Here is a 19,550-nt window from a genome sequence, read left to right as displayed (position 1 = left end):
CTCGCCGGACAGGGAGTTTTCATGGCATTAAAAGTCCAAGCTCCTAATTGGGGTCCCCGAGCCCCATTTTGTGAACGCGGAGGAAGTGGGGGTTGGATCCTGACGCCTGTGAAACAGCTTCAGAGACCCCTGCCCGTCCGCATTTTCACCCGTGCGGGGTGAGCGGAGTGCTCCTATCTCAGCCTGCAGGGGTGCTAGAAAAAGCTTCGGCTGCTTCTGGACTCTGTTCTCATGCTGAAACCCGCCTGTCCCCGCTCCTTCCTTGAACTAGCGGGTACTAAGCTCAGGCACTTTCCCGGGCTGGAAGATGATCAAGGGAGTGGGTGACCACGTCTGCCCCCCTCTCTCCTCGCCCGACTCGCTCCTAAGCGTCAACGCTGCGGGAGGGGGGCTCTGGCAAAAGGACCAAGGCCTCCCTAATGAACTGGGGTGGGAAATGTGTCGTCCGCCCCGCCTTGCGGGAGTGCCAATGATTTCCTCCCTCGCCCAGCCGCGCTCGCCCCCGCAGCGCCACAGGCGTCTCTTCGCCTCTTCTGAGCTTCTCCCGATTTTGTTTCGTGACTCGGACATGCCTTGAAGAGCTCCAGGATTTCCCCTGTACCTCCCCCCTCCACACCGCAGCCTTCTCGAGGTCTGACCTCCAGGCAGATGTGATGAGCAATTTGACAGGAAAATCCCTGTCTCCTCGCCTTTCCCTCACGGAAAATTCCCGTTCCCGGATCCGCGGGGGAGCGTAGCCCGCACCCCACAAAGGATCCTCAGGCGTTGCCCCGCTTCATCTACCCAAGAGACCAACTGGTTATCAGAGGCGGGAGGGGAGGACTCAAAAAGCGTCGAAGAGATGGGGCTGGGGCGGGTGGGGGTTGGTGACTGAAAAGCTCCTATAATAAAATTAACAGCGGAGTTGTTGTGCGAAGTAAATAAATAGTCAATGATCCCATTGTGGAGCCGAGCGCAGGCGGCACAGATCGCGGCGGGCTCGCAGCAACTGGGCTCCGGCCGCTGTGACTTGCAGCTTAATCGGTCCCACAGCACATCCCTTAATTACTTGCAGCACACTTCCATGGCCGACAGAAAATTCATTAGTCAGTTCATTTGCCTGAAGCGGCAACGGAGATAACGCTTGCTAAAAGCAAACACACTGCTAAAGCAAAGCGCTTCATGCCACCCTGGGCGGTGAAGGGAGCTGGGCAGGAGGTGCCACTCCAGGACTTCAGGATTAAGCGGGTTGCGGGTGGAAAACTGAGGAGAAGAACGTCGTGGAAAGCTGAGCTCTGTGCCATCCTGCAGGAGGGAAAGGAGTGGCGAGGATTGCCACGGGAGTAACCAAGTCATCTCCACGATCTCCGGGAAGGCGAGGCAGGTTAACGCTGCAAGAGCAGGCACAGGGTGGGAAGCATATGAGGTCGGATGAGCAAATGTTTGTGCAAGCACTGACTCGGTGATTTCACTCCTCTTTTTTTTTTTATCGCTGACTGCTTTTGCTTTGTTACTTACTATCCAGAGTTTTCTGACCAGTGAACAAACAGAGAACAAGTCAAACATAAAAATACATGAATCAAAGGTGTCACTCTAAGATGACAGAAAGGAAGGCAGGGGAAGAAAAGGGGTATGGTTCTAACGTTGCAGATGGATTGTGTAATACCCTCATGTAGTCACTTCATCTCAACTACATTGATGTAGAGCCTTTTCCCTTGTTGCCTGGGTTACATTTGTGTCCAGACGTGAAATTCTCAATGCTTTCCTCAGCCAACAGCAGTTTACAAAGAATTAGGTCCTCTCTGACAAGAAAGAGGTTACCAGTGCCACCAGTGCTGTTATCATTACCTATTGTTACCTATTGTTAGGATATTTAGGGACTTTCCATATGTCTCATTAGTAGTCAAATGTAGAATATTGGAGCAGGAAAGTTGGATCAACAAGCCTAAGTTCACACTGCAAGGCAGGAACATAATGGGAAGACACTCTATGATTGTCCTTTCTCAGGTGTTGACTACTGCAAAACTCCTTCATTTCAATACTGACAGAACTTCCTTCTTATGTTTCTTCCCAGTTACACTGTAGGAACTTTGAGCTTTATCGGTACTGACCACTAGAAAGAAACAGGAAAGCACAGGCCCAGTTTGTCAGTATCCAAAATGAGATGTACCAGAGAATTTCCTACACAAGGTCCTAGACTGTAACCAGAAAAAACAAAACAAAACAAAACAACACAACAAAAAACAACATCAGAAAACAAACAAATAAAAACCCACAACCCCCCAGCCCAGCCCCCAAACTTCTTTACTTTCTTGCTTCTTTTTTATTGTTGACTATTTTAATTGAAATTTACAAATTTATCAAATAAGAATATACACGTCATCTTTACAATTTTTATAAATGCAAATAAGAATTTAACGCCATTAAAAAATAAACACATTTGCAAAGATCTTTGTGAGAATGGTTTTTTGGTTTGTTTGTTTTTCCCAGCATTATTTTTAAACATTTAAAATGAAATTATCTGGGTTTATTACATTCCCGTTAGGTGCATTTACACCTCAAAGTTAGGAGTAATATAAACTTGCAGCCTAATTCCTTTAGGGTTTCAAAAATGAAATTACCAAAGGATGACAGATACATCCTTTCCCCACTGAAGTCTATCACGACTACCCAGTACATCTGAATATTTAATACTTTTTTCTTTCCTGTTTTGTCTTTCAATTTAGGTCAGCTATGATAACGTAAACCTGGACAAAATTTAAGATCTTTCAAAAGAGTTTCCATCAAATATTTTTCATAACACCAGATCTACAAAGACCCCAAACCAACCAAAATAACAAATTCTGGATGCTGTGGCTTAACAGCCCTAAACAAATTCTGTCCAATTTAATGACCCAAATCTGAGTACTGACATTTGTTCAAGATGAGTGGTTCACAGCTTGTGCCCTGCCACAGAAAACACTGAAGCAAACCTTTGGGACTTCAGATTGCAGACAACTGAGTTTTTTGTTCTTTCTGCCAGACATTGTTTTTTTTTTTTTTTTTACCCTCTTGCAGTTGTGAACAACACTGTGTGGTTTTTCAGGAAATCTGTCTGCTACTGCTATGACATAAATATTTTTGGTACAGCTCATGGGCAAAGAAAGAAGTGTTGTTGCTATTTTGGCCAAGGAAAATCCTCCCAAGTGTTGTCTTTTCACAGCTTTTAATGATGATCTTGTATACTCATATTCTTGGTCAAACTGCCTCCATGTCCTTTCAAACAGAAGAATGAGTCAAAGAAGGATGGAATAAAAGCAAAAAAAATCTGTCTAAAAGAAACAAATCCCTTTTTTTGTATTATCCACTTGAGGGAGACAATGAGCCATAGGTTAAATCCATATGTCAGTTTGATGGACCACATACAAAAGTGATGAAGAATTTGTACCCATCGTGTGTTATTGCTAATTTTAAAAGCACTGAGCTGTGTAACATAGTAGGCATGATGTTTCTCATAGCACTACATTGATCTGTTCATCAGACAGTTTTCTTCTCCTTCCTTTTTGCCTAGCAAGATGGGATGGGATCATCCAATGACTTTGGCTGATAGGTCCTAAACAGGAATCTTTCAAGATGTTATTCCATAACTCTAGAATTAATATCTCACATTTGGACAACCTCACCTGATTCAAGACCTTTGACTCACTTTATGGTTTAAGAGATGTACCAAAGTGTATTACATTCTAAGAGGGCTAAAATAGATACTACCAGAAGCCACAAAAGAATAAAGCTTAACCTGCGTCTGAATGCCTTTGGAGATACATACATACATGGCTTGGAAGTTTTATTTTATTTGGTGCCAGTCACGATGCATTGTACAATATTCTCCAACAGACTGCCATATTTTGAAGTCCTCCCGGCAGACCTTCATGGCTTAGCTATCATTATTGTTAGAAAATACTCTGATGTTTGCCTCAAGCAGCCTTATGGCAATTGACAATCATCACTCTTCCCCTTACCTGCAGAGGACATAAAAACGAGTTTTTATTCCTCTCTCTAAAGCTATCTTCTGAACAACTGAATAAATATTATGCAGGAAGTGAAATGTCACTCCTTTCTTGAAGAAGGGCAAGTAGGAGGATGCAGGAAGCTCCAGACCAGTCAGCTTCATCTCAGTTCCTGCAAAAGTGATAGGGAAACTAATCCTGAAAACCATTTCCAGGTACATGAAGAGCAGTAAAATCATTAGGAGTAGTCAGCATAGATTCACTGAGGGAAAGTCATGTTTGACCAACTAGACAAACTTTTAAAATTAGGTGACCATCTTGGTGGATGAGGGGAGAGCAGTGGCTATTGCCTACTGCACTGTTTCCTATAAGATCCTCATAAAGAAGTTGTTGATGTATGGGCCAGATGAGGAGATGGTGAGGTGGGTGGAAAACTGGCTGAATGGCCAGGCCCAGAGGATGATGATCAGTAGCATGACATCTAGTGGGAGGCCAGTAACTACCAATGTACTCCAGGAGACATTACTCCATCCGTTTAATTCCACATCTTCATTAATGATATGGATGATGGGGCAGAGTGCACCTTCAGCCAGTTTGCCAATGACACCAAACTGGGACAAGCAGCTAATACATGAGAGGATTGTGCTGTCATCCAGAAGGATGTTTACAGGCTGGAGAAGTGGTCTGACAGGAACCACATGAAGTTCAACAAAGGCAAGTGCAGGGTCCTGCACCTGGGAAGGAACAATCCTCCAATTTGCAGTTGTTTAGCTGCAATGCAGCTTGGCAGGAAAAGCACTGGGATCCCAGTTAAACATGAGCTAGGAATGTACTGTTGTGGAAAAGGCTGATGGTATCCTGGGCAGCATTAAGAGAAGTGTTGCTAGCCATGCTGAGGGAGGTGATCCTTACCCCCCAGTTAGCACTGGTGAGACCACACCTGAAGTAATGAGTCCAGTTCTGGGCTCCTGAGTAGAAGAGACACATGGACAAACTGGAAAGAGTCCAACAAAAGGAGATGAAGAAGGGACTGAAGGATCTGCCATATGAAGAAGAGCTGAGAAATCTGGAACTGGTTAGCCTGGAGAAGAGACGTTACAGGGAGGAACTTCTAAATGTATGTAAATATCTAAAGGGAGGGTGCAAAGAAGATGGAGCCAGACTCTATTCAGTGGTGCTCAGTGACAGGATCAGAGATAAAAGCCACCAACTGAAACACAGGATGAACATAGCAAACACTTTTTTACTGTGAGCATAACCAAGGATCTGCACAGGTTATCCAGAGAGTGAATGGAGTCTCCCTCCTGGAAGGTATCCACCTGTCTGGACATCTTCCCAGGTAAACAGCTGTAGGTGGCCTCACTTGATTAGGGAGAGGGTTAGACTAAAAGACCTTCAGAGGTCCCTTCCAGTCTCAACCATTCTTGTTGATTTTCTTGTGTCTCCCCCAGTCCACTCTATTCAGGATGATTTCTAAGTATCTCATACCTGTTTTTGTCCGTGTTTCTAATTGGTCCATATCACTGCATTACAGTGAGCAGAACTGTATACAGTACAGAAAATGCTACAACAGAAAATACTACAACAAAAGCAGTGAGTGGAAAGAAGGACTATTATTACTGTTTTCAGGTTCCCATCTTGTTCAGAAATCCCAATATGATGTTTGACTCCTTTGCAATAGCATGAGACTAGTTTCATATCTGCTGTGTCACAGTAATATCTATGTGCTTTTCTGCTTAACTACCCCCTGATTAGTTGCTTCCTCACTCGCACTTGCTGAACATTTACTCCCAAGTGTAGAAACTTGTTCTTGTCCAATATCATTCTTATTTTTTTCCAGAACACTACTTCAATTCATTGAAACACATTCTAAATTCTAGGCCTAACCAGCAACATTTCTGCAGTTGATCCTATATAGCCTTCATCAGACATTTAAATGAGGCATCCAAGTCATTAATATTTGCAACAGCAAATATGCAATAGCAGCATAGCAGGTCATAAAGAATTCTAGAGAAGTCCTTTTTTTTTTTTTTTTCTCTCCTTGAGGTTCAACAGCATACCAATAAAACTGTTTTGCACCAACTTCTACATTCTATTTTGCTTATGCAAGTGTCATGTCTTAGGTTTATTCTTAGAAACTCTATAGCCTTGTTTATGAATACTAATATATTTTATCAAAAGTCTTATCCTTGTGCTTTGTTCTTTGAGCCCAATAGAATTTCCCCCTCCCACCTTCTAAAAGAAAAATTTATAAATAGGAATATGTATTTCTCAATTTAATGAATTTGTGTGTCTCTAGATTTTTACAAATCCAGTGCTAATTTAGATGAATGGAAGAAAAATATTAATAGATGGACCAATAAAGCCTTCTGGCTATAAACTAAGCTTTGTAAAAAGAAAATAAAGGCGAAACCTAAGTGGAGCAAATTACGTGACCGAAACCTACTTTTGCATCTAAACTTAGAAGTAGTCATAATGGGTACAAAATTAAATAATTTAAGAAACGCCAACAAAACCCAAACAAAACGACACAAAACCACCACCAGTTAATTTTATACAAGCACAGTACTTAAACATCTATGAGTGAAATTGCTGGTTTATGTCTTAAACAAGAACTGGATACACCACCTGATAACAGAGCCTTAAACAGCACTACGCTCGATATTAAAAATAAGACTTTAATTTCATTAATGGGGAGTGGAAGTTTCTCTAGCATGAGATAATGCCTAACAGATAGGTAACCTTGAACTGTAAATATGGAAGAGGGCATTCTAATAATGGGAAGAAACTTCAATTTAACTTTGCAATTGAATTGTTACTCAAATAAGATTTAAACTCCAGCAATAAGATAATAACTAAATGAATCTATCATCATTGTGATTTTTTCATGTCTCGCTCAGTATATACCACATAAACAATTAATATTAATCATGTATCAATGAGCTGCAATAGTTTTTGTAGAACTGTACTGCTACATTGCCAGTATATTGGCAATTACACCCAAACTCTCCATACATGGGCAACTCTGTGTTTGTTGATCATATTTACAATATTAAAAGATAACTGATTTCCAAGTGTCTGAGTTATTTATTCACTGTGAATTTAGAGAACTAACTTTCAAGGGGAAATATCATAGCAGGGTACTTAGGTACTAGATTGTTTGAAATGCCTAATATTAGAGTGATAATATAAATAGGATTCATAGGTGATATTTTTGTGGTTAATATACAGGTGAGAATAGACCTTCATCCTCAAATATGCAGCCATTTAAACCCAATCTATTATACAGTCTGATGAATTATAATTAATGCTATTTCTTTTCCTGGGATTTAGAAATTGACATAAATCCACTGTCAAGATTCAGATATATGGCACTATATCTCCCATATTAATTGTGGTGACAGCCACACAGTAGCTAAGCTGTCAGTACTAGCTACTCATTAGGACAACTGGTAAAGTGTGCTCCATTGACTTCAGACTCAGAACAGAAGAATTCAAGTCTACTAGGGTGTAGAAAATTACAATATCTGTGCAGTGTCTAAATCTCTTTGAGGTTTTGGAAAGTGAATTTCACCCAAAGCAAGCCTACGCTTCTAATCTACCTTGAAATTATTTTAGTTAGACTATATAAAGTGTATTTGGTCCATTTCATAGGAGGAAAGGAAAGGAAATTGCTCCACTATTCAAACCTAAGCATTTTATCAGATATGGGAAGTCATTTCTAGTACATGAAAATACCCCTTGGGGCACATTCCTCTACAATATGCATCTTAAGTAGATAGGAAGTCACATACCATGGCATTATATTATAAAATAGAATAATGACCTACTTTAGCAATGATAACTATAAGCGAAATAATGGGGCCACAAAAATATGTAAAAATAAACACCTTTATTAAGTATTTCTAACTCTTTTTTTTATAGAATCATGGAATTGTTTAGGTTCTAAAAGACTTCTAAGATCATCAATTCCAACAATTAACCTAGCACGGCCATGCTCACAACTAAAACTTACACCACATCCACATGCCTTTTGAGCACTTTTAGGGATGACAACTCTACCACTTCCATGGGCAGTCTGTTCCAATGCCTGAACACCCTATCAGTGAAGAAAGTTTTCCTAATATCTAATCTAAACCTCCCTGGTGCAGCTTGACATCATTTCCTCTTGTCCTGTCTTTTGTTACCTGGGAGAAGAGACTGACACCCACCTCATTAAAACCTCCTGTTAGATAGTTGTAGAGATCAATAAGGTCTCCCTTTGAGCCTCCTTTTGCCCAGGCTAAACAACCCCAGCTCCCTCAGCTGCTCCTCTTGAGACTTGTGCTCCAAAAGCTTCACCAGCTCCATTGCCCTCTAGACATGCTCCAGCATCTCAACTTCTTTTTTTAGTGAGGGGCCCAAAACTGAACACAGGTTTCAAGGGGCAGCCACACCAGTATCAAGTACAAGTGGACAATCATTGTCCTACTCCTGCTGGTCACACTATTTCTTACACAAGCCAGGATGCCATTGGCCTTCTTGGCCATCTGGGCACACCGCTGGCTCGTGTTCATCTGTCAACCAACGCCCCCAGGTTCTTTTCCTTTGGGTCGCTTTACAGCCAAGTCTTTCCCTGCCCCAAGCCTTTACCCCTATGTGGCGTTGTTGTGACCAAAATGTAGCATCCGGCACTTTTCCTTGTTGTACCTCATACAGTTGGCCTTGGCCCATCGATCCAGCCTTCTTATCGTCCATCAAATCAATACTCCCAGCTTAGTGTCATCTACAAACTTGTTGAGGGTGCACCCAATTCTCTCATTCAGATTATTGATAAAGACATTAAACAGGACTGGCACAAACCCTGAGATTTGTGGAACATCACTTGTAACTGTCCCTCAGCTGGATTTTACTCCATTCACCACCAAGCTCTGAGCCAGCCATTGAGACAGTTTTTACCTGGTGAACAGTGCGTCTGTCCACACCATGAACAGTCAGTTTCTCCAGGAGAATGCTGTGGGAAACCATTCCAAAATTCATGGCCTTTCCTGACCCTTAAGCCTGTCACCTTGTGGAGAAAGAAACCAAGTTATTCAAGCAGTATCTGCCTTTCCTAAACCTATGCTGGCTGACTCAGATCTCTTGGTTGTCCTGCATGTGTCTCATGATGGCCCGCAAGATGATCTGCTCCAGGACCTTCCTCAGCATGAAGCTCAGAATGGCAGGCCTGTAGTTCCCTGGATTTCCTTCTGACTCTTCTTGTACATGGTCACATTTGCTCACTTCTAGTCAACTGGGATATCCCTGGTCAGCCAGGACTTCTGCTAAATGATGGAGTATCTTGGTGAGCTCTTCCACAAGCTCCCTCAGTACCCTTGGGTGGATGCCATTTGCTCATAGATTTGTGCACGTCTAAGTGGCACAGAAGGTTGCTGACCACTTCATCCCGGTTTATGGCAGCTTCATTCTTCTCTTCATCAGTAACTTCCAGCCCAGGGGGCTGGACACTCAGGGAGCGACTGGTTGCTCTATTAAAGACTGAGACAAAAAAAGATCTGTCTTTTCCTTATCCTTTGTCCCTCTGCATCCAGTAAAGGATGGAGATTCTCTTTATCCCTCTTTCTGTTAATGATGTACTTAAAAAAAATGTTTTTGTTGTCTTTTACAGTAGTAGACGGATTAAGTTCTAGATGGGCTTTGACCCTTCTAATTTTTCCCCTGCATAACCTCACAACATCCTGAGTGACCTGTCCCTTCCTCCAAAGGTAATATACTTTCTTTCTTCTTCCTGAATACCAGCCAAAGCTCTCTGTTCAGACAGGCTGGTCTTCTTCTCCACAAACTCATCTTTTGACCCATGTGGATGGCCTGCTCATGTTTCTCTAGGATTTCCTTCTTAAAGCGCATCCAGTCTTCCGGTACTCCTTTGTCCTTCACAACTGCCCTCCAAGGAACTCTTACAACCAGTCTCCTAAACAAAGTCTGCCCTCCAGAGGTCAAGATAGCAGTTCTGATGATTCACCTGTTTACTTCTCTAAGAATCAAAAACTTCTTAATTTGTGATTGGTGTGCCCAAGACAGTCTCTGCCACATCAGCCACCAGTCCTTCTCTCATCACAAACAGCAGGTCCAGTGGAACACCCCCCATGGTTGGCTCACCATCCAATACTTTTTATATTTTAAGCATTTTTAAAAACCTTGAGTTCCTTAATTTCTTTGCTATCATTCATTTGCTGGGAACAAAAGTCTTAGCTTCTGGGAGAACAGCTTAAGCATTTTAGTCAGCTCAATTTGAATATTTAGTCAAATACCCTGTCAAATTAGGATCTGACTTAGAGAAATCATTTCACACTGTCCAAGGACTCTCTTCTCTGAAGAGTGTGCTAGTACCTATATGCAAACTAAGAAATAATGATCACATTTTAGAGATGAGAACTGCTTAACGGTCCAGGTTTGGACAGCCACAAAAATAATCTTCATAGCTTAATTACAAGATTTTGTTGAAATACATTGTGCAGGAAAATCTCCTAGAAGTGAAAGGGACAAAGAAGGATGTGTTCTCATTATTTGAGATTGCTGAAACTAGAATTTCAAAGTCACTGAGAGAAAACATGGTGGTTGGACATATTATTTTGAGAGAAAGTTCAGGACATGCAGGAGAGGATGAAACCAGTGCTGTAAATAGCAGAACCTGGACCTGAAACTGAAAATTAGAAAGGGTAAGAGAAACCAAAAAGCTGCTCCAGAATTGACAGTTCCCTGGCTGGGAAGCAGGGAGGAACTTAAGAACAGTATTAGAAGGGAAATAAAATATTCTAATATTACCGAAATTACTGAAATTACTTGAAAGCTGAGAGAAGACACTAGAAGCTGTTGGGAGAGCTGCCAGGAGTGAAACCTTTCTGAAGATGTAAAGAACCACACAAGCTATCTTTGGATAATTTAGGGGAGTTTGGTTCTCCTTAATGCTATGTATAATGCAAAACATCTTTATGAAAGCATTTTAAACTCTCATTCTGTAATCTGTAGAATTAGTGTTTTACTCCTAACTTGATATGTTTCTATGTCTATAAATGATGAACACTGAGGTCTTGAAAACACAGAGCATCAGACTTAACAGTCCAGTAAGTCAAATGTCCTACCTAAAGAGAAGATGAGAAACTTTCCAACTCCCTAGATTTACTGAAAAAAAAAAAAAGCAAAAAAGCAGTGTCCCTCCACCTTAAGAGTTTATTTTTTTCTCCTCATAGAAAAGAGGCATTAGTCTGGTGTCTTTTGATACAAAAGAGAAGAGATACATCTCCTTTTCTAAAATAGCATTCCCTTTTATAAGCCCTTCAGGAAGAGTATCAAAATCAAATGCAAATTCTTATCTCAACAGGATGAATTTATAATGAACAGTAAGAGGGAGGAGACAAGCATATCATATCAAGACTTAATTTGAAGTCAAATGCTTTGCTGGTTTTGTTTCTTCTTTCAGACTTGACATGAATCCAAGAAGGGAGAACCAGCATTAATGATACTCTCATCTTTCATGTTTTATTAACAAGTCTTTTACAACTGGAAAACAAACAACAACAAAAAAGGACAGGGACAACTCAAAAAATCACTGAAGAGGGAATTGAGACAAAGCATGAAAAAAAAAAAAGTGAAAGCTAGCTCTTACTAACAATAATTTCTTATACATGTCACTGCAATTTAAATAGAGGGAACCCATACAAACAAATGCAGTAAATCTGAGTTTTCCACTTTTAACCAGAGACGGGAACATTTCCACAAATGATAAGAGTATTTTCATGTAACTCCCTACATTTTACAGTAGATAGCACTGTGAGTCAGATGATTAAATAAAGTTCAGAACTTTGAACAGCAGGTTTTTCCCAGGTCCCACAGGCAAATGAATGGAACTAATAATTTCATATGGTCTTCTATGTGGCAGGTAAAAAGTGTTTTTCAACAGCCTAAGCTGTTTTCTAACAGTTGGTTTATAACACCCAAAGGAGCAGAACAAACTTGGATTAAATCATTTAGATGATATCTGAAACCCACATATCTGTAACTAACATGAGGAACTGCCCTGTCTGTTAACCAAAAAAACAACTGACATTGGTGTTATTTACTCCTCTGTTTGTAACAGATCTTGAAGGCAGTATTATCTGCTCTTTCATTGTTAACTGCCAGTTTGGTAAATATGTATTTCAAAATTTAATTACTTTTCCCCTACATTTTTACTTTAGGAAACCCATAAATAAACCTCTACAAGGAAATAAAAAATTTAAATATTTTCAGTTGTAGCCATTCAGAACCTAAAAATACTTTTAAGACTCTAAACGCCACTAAATGCTAATGTCCTCCCCTACACAACTGTCTCAGTTGTAAACACCTTCCCCTCCACCGGGAAAGGTATCATTCACTCCTTTTGATGGGCCATAACTGGCTCAGGTGTGAAAACGCCCTCCAGGGAAGTACTGGGACATTCACACATAGGCCTGAGCATATTCATCCCTTCTGACTGATTCAATTACGCTGATGTGAGAGGCAGCTGTCATGTCTTAGAAGGTGTCCTAAAACATCAAACCCCCGCAGTGCCCCTAGACTCATTTCTAGGGATTTCCACCAGAGCATTGTGGTAGTTCTATGCAATTCAGAAAAATTGTAGCAATGATACAGGGATGATATGATGATACAGCAATGTAGCAGAAGGACAGTCTTCCCAAAGTAAAAAAAGATGGTAAAAGTGTTGATTGATGTTATTCATGACCCCTCATTGGGCTCTGAAACTCCCCCAAAATACTTATTTTAGTTATTAAAGAAAACAGGTTTTTATCAAGTGCATAATCATTAAACTAGAAGAATTTGGTCTTGTTTTGCACTTCCATCAGAGTATTGTGGCCCAGAATTTATAAACAGATTATTTTAATCAGCATAACCTAACTGTCTTAATTTTGGCATAAAGACATGATGTAATTTCCACTTCATTGGCCAAAAATCCATGAACTTAAGAAGCAAAAGCTAATTTTTTTCCAAAATTTTTCCTTATTTGCAGGTTATTTTGTCTTACTTTTCCTGTCACACATTTGATTGTTCAGGTGTGTTCCCCTTTCTGTAAGTATGTATTTGGTACTTAATATCTCAGTCCTTGGCTTTTAAATGCTGAAGATGCTGATTGTGAATAAATTTTCCTAAGGGAAAATAAATAAATACACTCTAAACTAATTCCATGTCTTCTTTCAAATTTATCCCTAAATCTCAGGAGATAAATAGCTAATATATTAGTCCAGAAACAGTTTGATTAAATGAAGGTTTCCTCTTAATCTGTGAGATAGTAATAAGGAAGTAATAAAAAATAAGTAATAAATTTTGCTAACACATCTGGGCTGGGTCATCACAAAAGACAGATGAATAAAAGTTACCAATTTTCCATCATGAGAGCTGTGAAATTTTGATATGTGTGTTTGAAAGTAAATGCCATCTACAAGTGAAGAAATTTCACTGACATTGAGAGGCCCAATGCAAAAACAGAGAGTTTAGAAGGAGACATTTTTCACTGAAGTTATTAATATTTTAAAAAGGTGTGTATCCACCTTTGTTTCTGATTTGCATTCCTGTTGAGATTCTAATGTTCAATATACCCTATGCATCTTCAACCACTCTGACACTGGAAGAGAGAGTAAATGCCAGGAGTTTGAATCAAGGAAAAATTCCTTACACCAATGATCATAGAATTGTTTAGGTTTGAAAAGACCTATAAGATCATTGAGTCTAACCATAAATTCAACTAAACCATGTCCCTGTGCCACATCTACATGCATTTTGGCATAAGTACTGGCAATCCATCTCATCTGACCTCTATAACTAAATAACTGAAAACTTCACCTGTTCTTTGAGGAATCTTTCCTCTATCCATCTCACCTGTTTCATTTCTGAAAAAAATCTTGTTGGTCCACTGATCTGACTGCATCAAAATGCTTGATCAGTGACCTTATATAATGGTGATTGCTACGGGGACAGAATATTTAGTAATATTTGTACATTTTCATTCAAAAGGCTAAAATGTAGCTCCTTAGCATAATGACAATTTTAAAAAGTTCTTTTTTTAATTTTTTTCCCGCTGGCATACAAACACAGTCAGCAGCAATAGGCAACCCATAAAACTTTAAGCATCTTTTTTCTTATAAACAGTGAAGACCAGTCTCCTGAAGTGTTTTGTCAGAAAAGGTCTTAACAGCTAAACAATGAATGTTTTAGTAGAGTTAAATCAGGAAAGACTCCAGAATAATATTTTTACATTTCATAGAAACACAAAATGCTGATACATCTGCAAAGTACAGATAATTTCTATTAATTCAGCCCTATTTTAAATTAGAAATGAGCTTTTAAAATGACAATAAAGCAAGGTTTGGTTTGGAGGAGGAAATGTGTGGTTTGATGACCTAATCCAAAGTTTGTTGAAGGAAACAGAGAGGCTCAATATATAAGCATGAAAATAAAAACTTTTCAAGAGAGGGAGAAAGGCAGAAGGAAGGGACTAATGTGTAGAATCAGTTATTTGTCAGGTTCTATCAAAATTTCTAGTCATTGATGTCTCTAAGTTTGCCTTGAAACAAGGTGCCTGATTTCTGACATAACATTTACTTACTGTGAGTGCAAACCAATATAAAGGTAGCAAGTGTTTCATAGATTCAGTCATGGGTTTCTATACATAGCATTTTTTTAATCATTACCTTTCTCAAAGTCTTCTTTCAGTTACAAAATATAATGTCAGAATTGCTGAAGTAAATGAAAGAGATTCAAGACATTAAAATCTAGAAGAATACTATCTTCCGGAGATTTCCTCTTTCTCTTCCTCTTCCTCTTCCTCTTCCTCTTCCTCTTCCTCTCCCTTTTTCTTTCTTCTTTTCAGAATAATTAGGTACTATGTGCAGATTTAAAGGTTTAGAATTTATAAAATAGTGGTATTTTCTATTAATTTTTATTTGGCAAATGGGATAGGATCTAACTGAAAAGCAGGTCAACCAATCTCTTTTTTAGTCAGTGAAACCCAAGATACCGAGTTGAAACACACCTGACTGGAACATAAAACACCAAACACAAATGTGAAGGTTTAAGTTCTAAGTGTCCAAAGATAGTGGTACAAGTCCCATTTACATTGCTTAATTTTTCTTAAAAGGCTTGTTAGTGCATCTATCTTCAGATACTTTAACTGTCAATGTCTAAGAATTTTCTTATATTTCCAAGATTTATTATTTTGTGATAGTTAAGTGATTTTCACAGTGACAATACCAGGCACTTCACTGCTACACTGACCACCACAGCTCTGTTTCAAAGTGCAGAGGAAAAACAGTCTCACTCTTTCACAGTGGTTAGGCTTCTCTAAACCACTTTGAACTAAACTTCTGGAATAGGATTTCTCTGTCCAAATTTAGACTTCAGCATCCAAAATAGCTGTCTAGACTCTTTTAAAATCAGTCACAAAGAGTAAGCTTCCTTACAAAGTGATGGATCTGACCCATTTACTCAACTACTGTAGGATGAGGCAACTGAAAATAGGTTTTCAAGTAAAGACTGAGTGCAATAAACATTTCTGCTTTTTTGATTATTAAGTAGCCTGGAGGGTTTAACTTTAAATTAGAATATCAATCATGTACTAAGAGAAAGTTTATTTTGGTTTTTTTATATGTAAATAAATATATGTGATTACAATGTACGTATGGAAATGCAAGTATATGTCTAAGTGTCTAAGAAGGTATATCTTTACTTCCCTCATATATTTAAAAGGGCAGTGTAATATAGGAATTAACTTCCAAATTGCATCATGGAACCAAGTATAGAAAACACCACTTTTCGTATGAGTGTCATCAGAATAATTCACTTCTATATTAGAGGCCATCTGCTTCTATTCTTTGTTTTCTTTGCAGGGATTTACAAAGTTCTTTAACTCTATTTTATAAGCACAACTGCTTGTACAAAACAGTAAAATATACAGCCCTGAAAATTATTAAACCAGTATATAATTTACCCGAGATTGCACAAATATACCCCATTTCTCTATTAACTGCTATTTGACTATGCATAAAATCTATTCATCATAGAAGAATTTTCTCAAACTTAACATTCCAAAGTACCTAAGGAAAACTTTACACTAGCCTTTTAAAATGTCTTGAAAACTTAAAATGTTGGTGGTGTTAGATCAAGAAAAAGGAGTGTTCACCCATGCCAGGGATGCTCAGAGCACACACAGTGCTAAGATCTTACACATGCACAGACTGTGAAATTCAGCATTCCTAATAGAAAACAGTAAGACTGTATCATATATAATGGAGGACAAAATCCTAAACTATTTAAACTTTCATGTTGACTTTACAGTGCAAAGGATGGTTAGCTAGCTCAAGGTGGAGCTTAAGGGTGAATTCACTGCCTGTTTGCTGGCAAGAGCACTCATTTGGTGCTGTAACATAAACACACAGGGTGCCTGGATATGGCATTTCATAAAATTCAGTATAAAATCCCCTCATTCTGATTGACATAGAACATATTCCACATCTGAAGGAGTGGGTAGTTAGGTGAAGAGAATAAAGAAAGTGGATTTCACATAAAACACACCTTATCTTGGTTTTGCACTGCAAATGTCACTCTGTTACTTAGATTGACATTCTGGAACATAATAAACTGGGAAATAACCACAATAAGATAAAAATACTCTTACAGCAACATCTTGCACAATGTTATGGTCAAGAAGACCTAGAAAAGACTTAGAAAAGTTTAGGCCTGATTTGAAGCCATCAAATTACTACAAACTCTCCCACAAAATTCTTGCAAAATGATAAGTTATAAATAATAATTATTTTATGAATTATAAATTATAGATTCTTGTTGCATTCAGGAGGAAAAAGGTTCTCTTTTCCCAAGTCTGTGACTTTAAGAGATAAACTCAATTCAGCCAAAATAAGAGAATATTAAATGGGAATTGCAACTTTGTTCCATGAAATATTTAACTTTTTTTTTTTTTTTTTTTAGTTTTGAACCTCTAGTTCTTCCCTCAGTAAAAAGACTCTTGAAAGACTTTCACATACACAATGTAAATGCATTAATTTGTTCAGGTAAGGGCATTTTGTGTAATTTTAATTTTATTTTATTTAATTCTTGAGACCAAATATTTATCTCGTGCAGTTGCATGGATCTTGCTGACTGAGTTACAGTGAACTACCTATTCTAGAACTAACCTTGAGCCTCTGAAGGGAACAATGGATTTAATGTTTCTCTGCTAATATCACAACATATTTTTGGGTTGTTGCATCATATTTGTAAGAAACAATAGCTATCAAATATCAAAATACAGATTGTAGACCACAAGCTTTCACTTTAAAGTGCATACGTTCATACATAGTTCATTCAATCTATACTAACAATATAATGAGCAAATTGGGTGCTCAATCCAGGGAACATCTAAAATGTTTAAATTCTGACTTCAACCAGAGTCATTTTGCTTTCAGAACTATTCTACTATTAGATCATCACACTGTGAAGTGCAGTTGCATAATATATTGTACGAGATAAAAAAAACCCAAGAAACCCCGGGATCTCAGCAGCGCACCTGCTTTTGTTAAGATTACAGCAGCAATTTAACAAAAATGTATTTGTAGGTCACAGGGATGGAAGAAAACTTTTGTTGTTCATCTTAACAGTACAGGATTACTTCTTATTTTATGTTTGCTAGCATGCAGTTAGAAGAGAACAGCATCACACTGTCTTAGATCATTGACAAACTATTTATGTCATTAACATATGTGTTTAATGAGAAATTATCCAACAAGCCGTGTGGGAAGAACGTGGGCATCACTCTTGATACTAAAGTGCATTCCAGGTTTTGCTTTCTTTAGAATTTGTCACTTGCAAGAGTGCTTGGGGATTTTTAATGACATTTATTTTCTTGATTACAGAAATAACAGCAACAATAGCCTTATAGATCTAAACAGCTAAAGAAAATTTTGCTGAAATTTCTGTTAAATTTAGATTCACAAGATAAATACTCTTAAACCCAGTAATGTCTGAGGATTATAGTGCAAAGGATCATGTTGAAACCAGTTAATTTTTTTACAGACACTTGAGTGTATCTACACAAGCTGTCTATATGTGATACAAAGGGAATTTGCTTGACTGAAATAATCATCCTGTTGGAGCTCTTTCTCTTTGAGGCTTTAAAGCCCTAACAATGAAAGGTCTAATCAGCTATTTGTGTTTGCACTGTTGCTGAGGATTGCTTTGATGGTGGTTTAGAACTGACAAAGACTTTTTGAAGATGGATTGTCATGTTCAAAGAAAAAGTGACAAGATCACACTCAGGTTGAAGCAATTGCTTCTCTATTTCATAGTGGTTTGGTTTTTGTTTTTTTCCTTTTAAATGAGCCTTAGAACTTCAGGGATACCAGGGTAACTGCTCTGTGGCAATGCCACTCATAATCCAGAATTCTTATTGGACTGAATTGCTGCAGTCTCAATTCTGCTGGAGTATCTGAGTACTGATTACATATGTATATATATATATATATATAAATTTCAAAAGTATTTTGCTGTGGGAATTTCCACCGCAACTCAGAATCTATACTGAATAACTGGGTATATGATCCATGAAACTATAAGGACCTGGTAGGAAATTGGTGAGAATACTGATGAATTCTGCTCTAAGAAAATTTGAATGGATGATACAAACAGCTGAATCCTAGAATGTTTATGCTCGCAGCTACCCTGTTTATTTTTTCTTACATTTTTTTGACTAAAACTAAGTTCTTGAAAAACATCAAAAATATGTTATGAAACAGTCTCTATACATGGATAGAAATGTTTCATTTCTGTAGTATATAAGGCTGGCTAAAGAACTGTTGCAATTTCTCTATAATAGCAGTAAATAAAATTTGGAAAAGCTCAGGAGTCCCTGATAAATATGCATATAAAAGACTTTTCCAGTGAGCTTCAGATGGACTTCAAGACTAAAATGGAAGGTAAATCATTGGCAAGTTAAAATCTCAGGACCTGTAAGTCTAAATATTGCCATAAAATAGTTTAGAGATTGAAATATGATGTCAAACCACAAGAAACATCTGTGTAGAAACAGGTGCTGATCTACATTCATATTCTATCCTCAAATCTTTAAATGAACATACATGAGGTAAGAATATAGAAAATATCAGCGAAGTCTTCAATATGCTAAAGAGTCATGAAAAAATTGAATTACCATATGAATATGAGACAAGAAAGAGAAAACAGAAACAAAAGCAGGATAAAAAACAGCAAGCTGAAATTGGTGCTCTGGAGAAAGATGTGGATTCAGTTTACCAAATTACAATACAGCTGGAATAAAATTAAAAAGAAAAAAAAAAAAAAAGCGGACAGATAAAAGTGAAGAAGGAAAATATAATAATCAACAAACCAGATGAGGTCATACAAATTGGTTTCACTTGAAAATGGTGTTAGGAAGAATCACAAATCCTCTTGATAACACCACAAACGTAAAACTTAAAGCCCTGGGTCTGATGTAGCACCCAAGCCAAGGGCAGGAGGCTCCCAAAGTGCATTCTCACAGCCTTTCTCCCAGCAGTCAGGTTTGAG

The sequence above is a fragment of the Corvus brachyrhynchos genome, unplaced genomic scaffold, assembly GCF_000691975.1.
Source record: "Corvus brachyrhynchos isolate BGI_N302 unplaced genomic scaffold, ASM69197v1 scaffold14, whole genome shotgun sequence".
Taxonomy (NCBI): domain Eukaryota; kingdom Metazoa; phylum Chordata; class Aves; order Passeriformes; family Corvidae; genus Corvus; species Corvus brachyrhynchos.
This window is presented reverse-complemented; position numbering follows the sequence as displayed.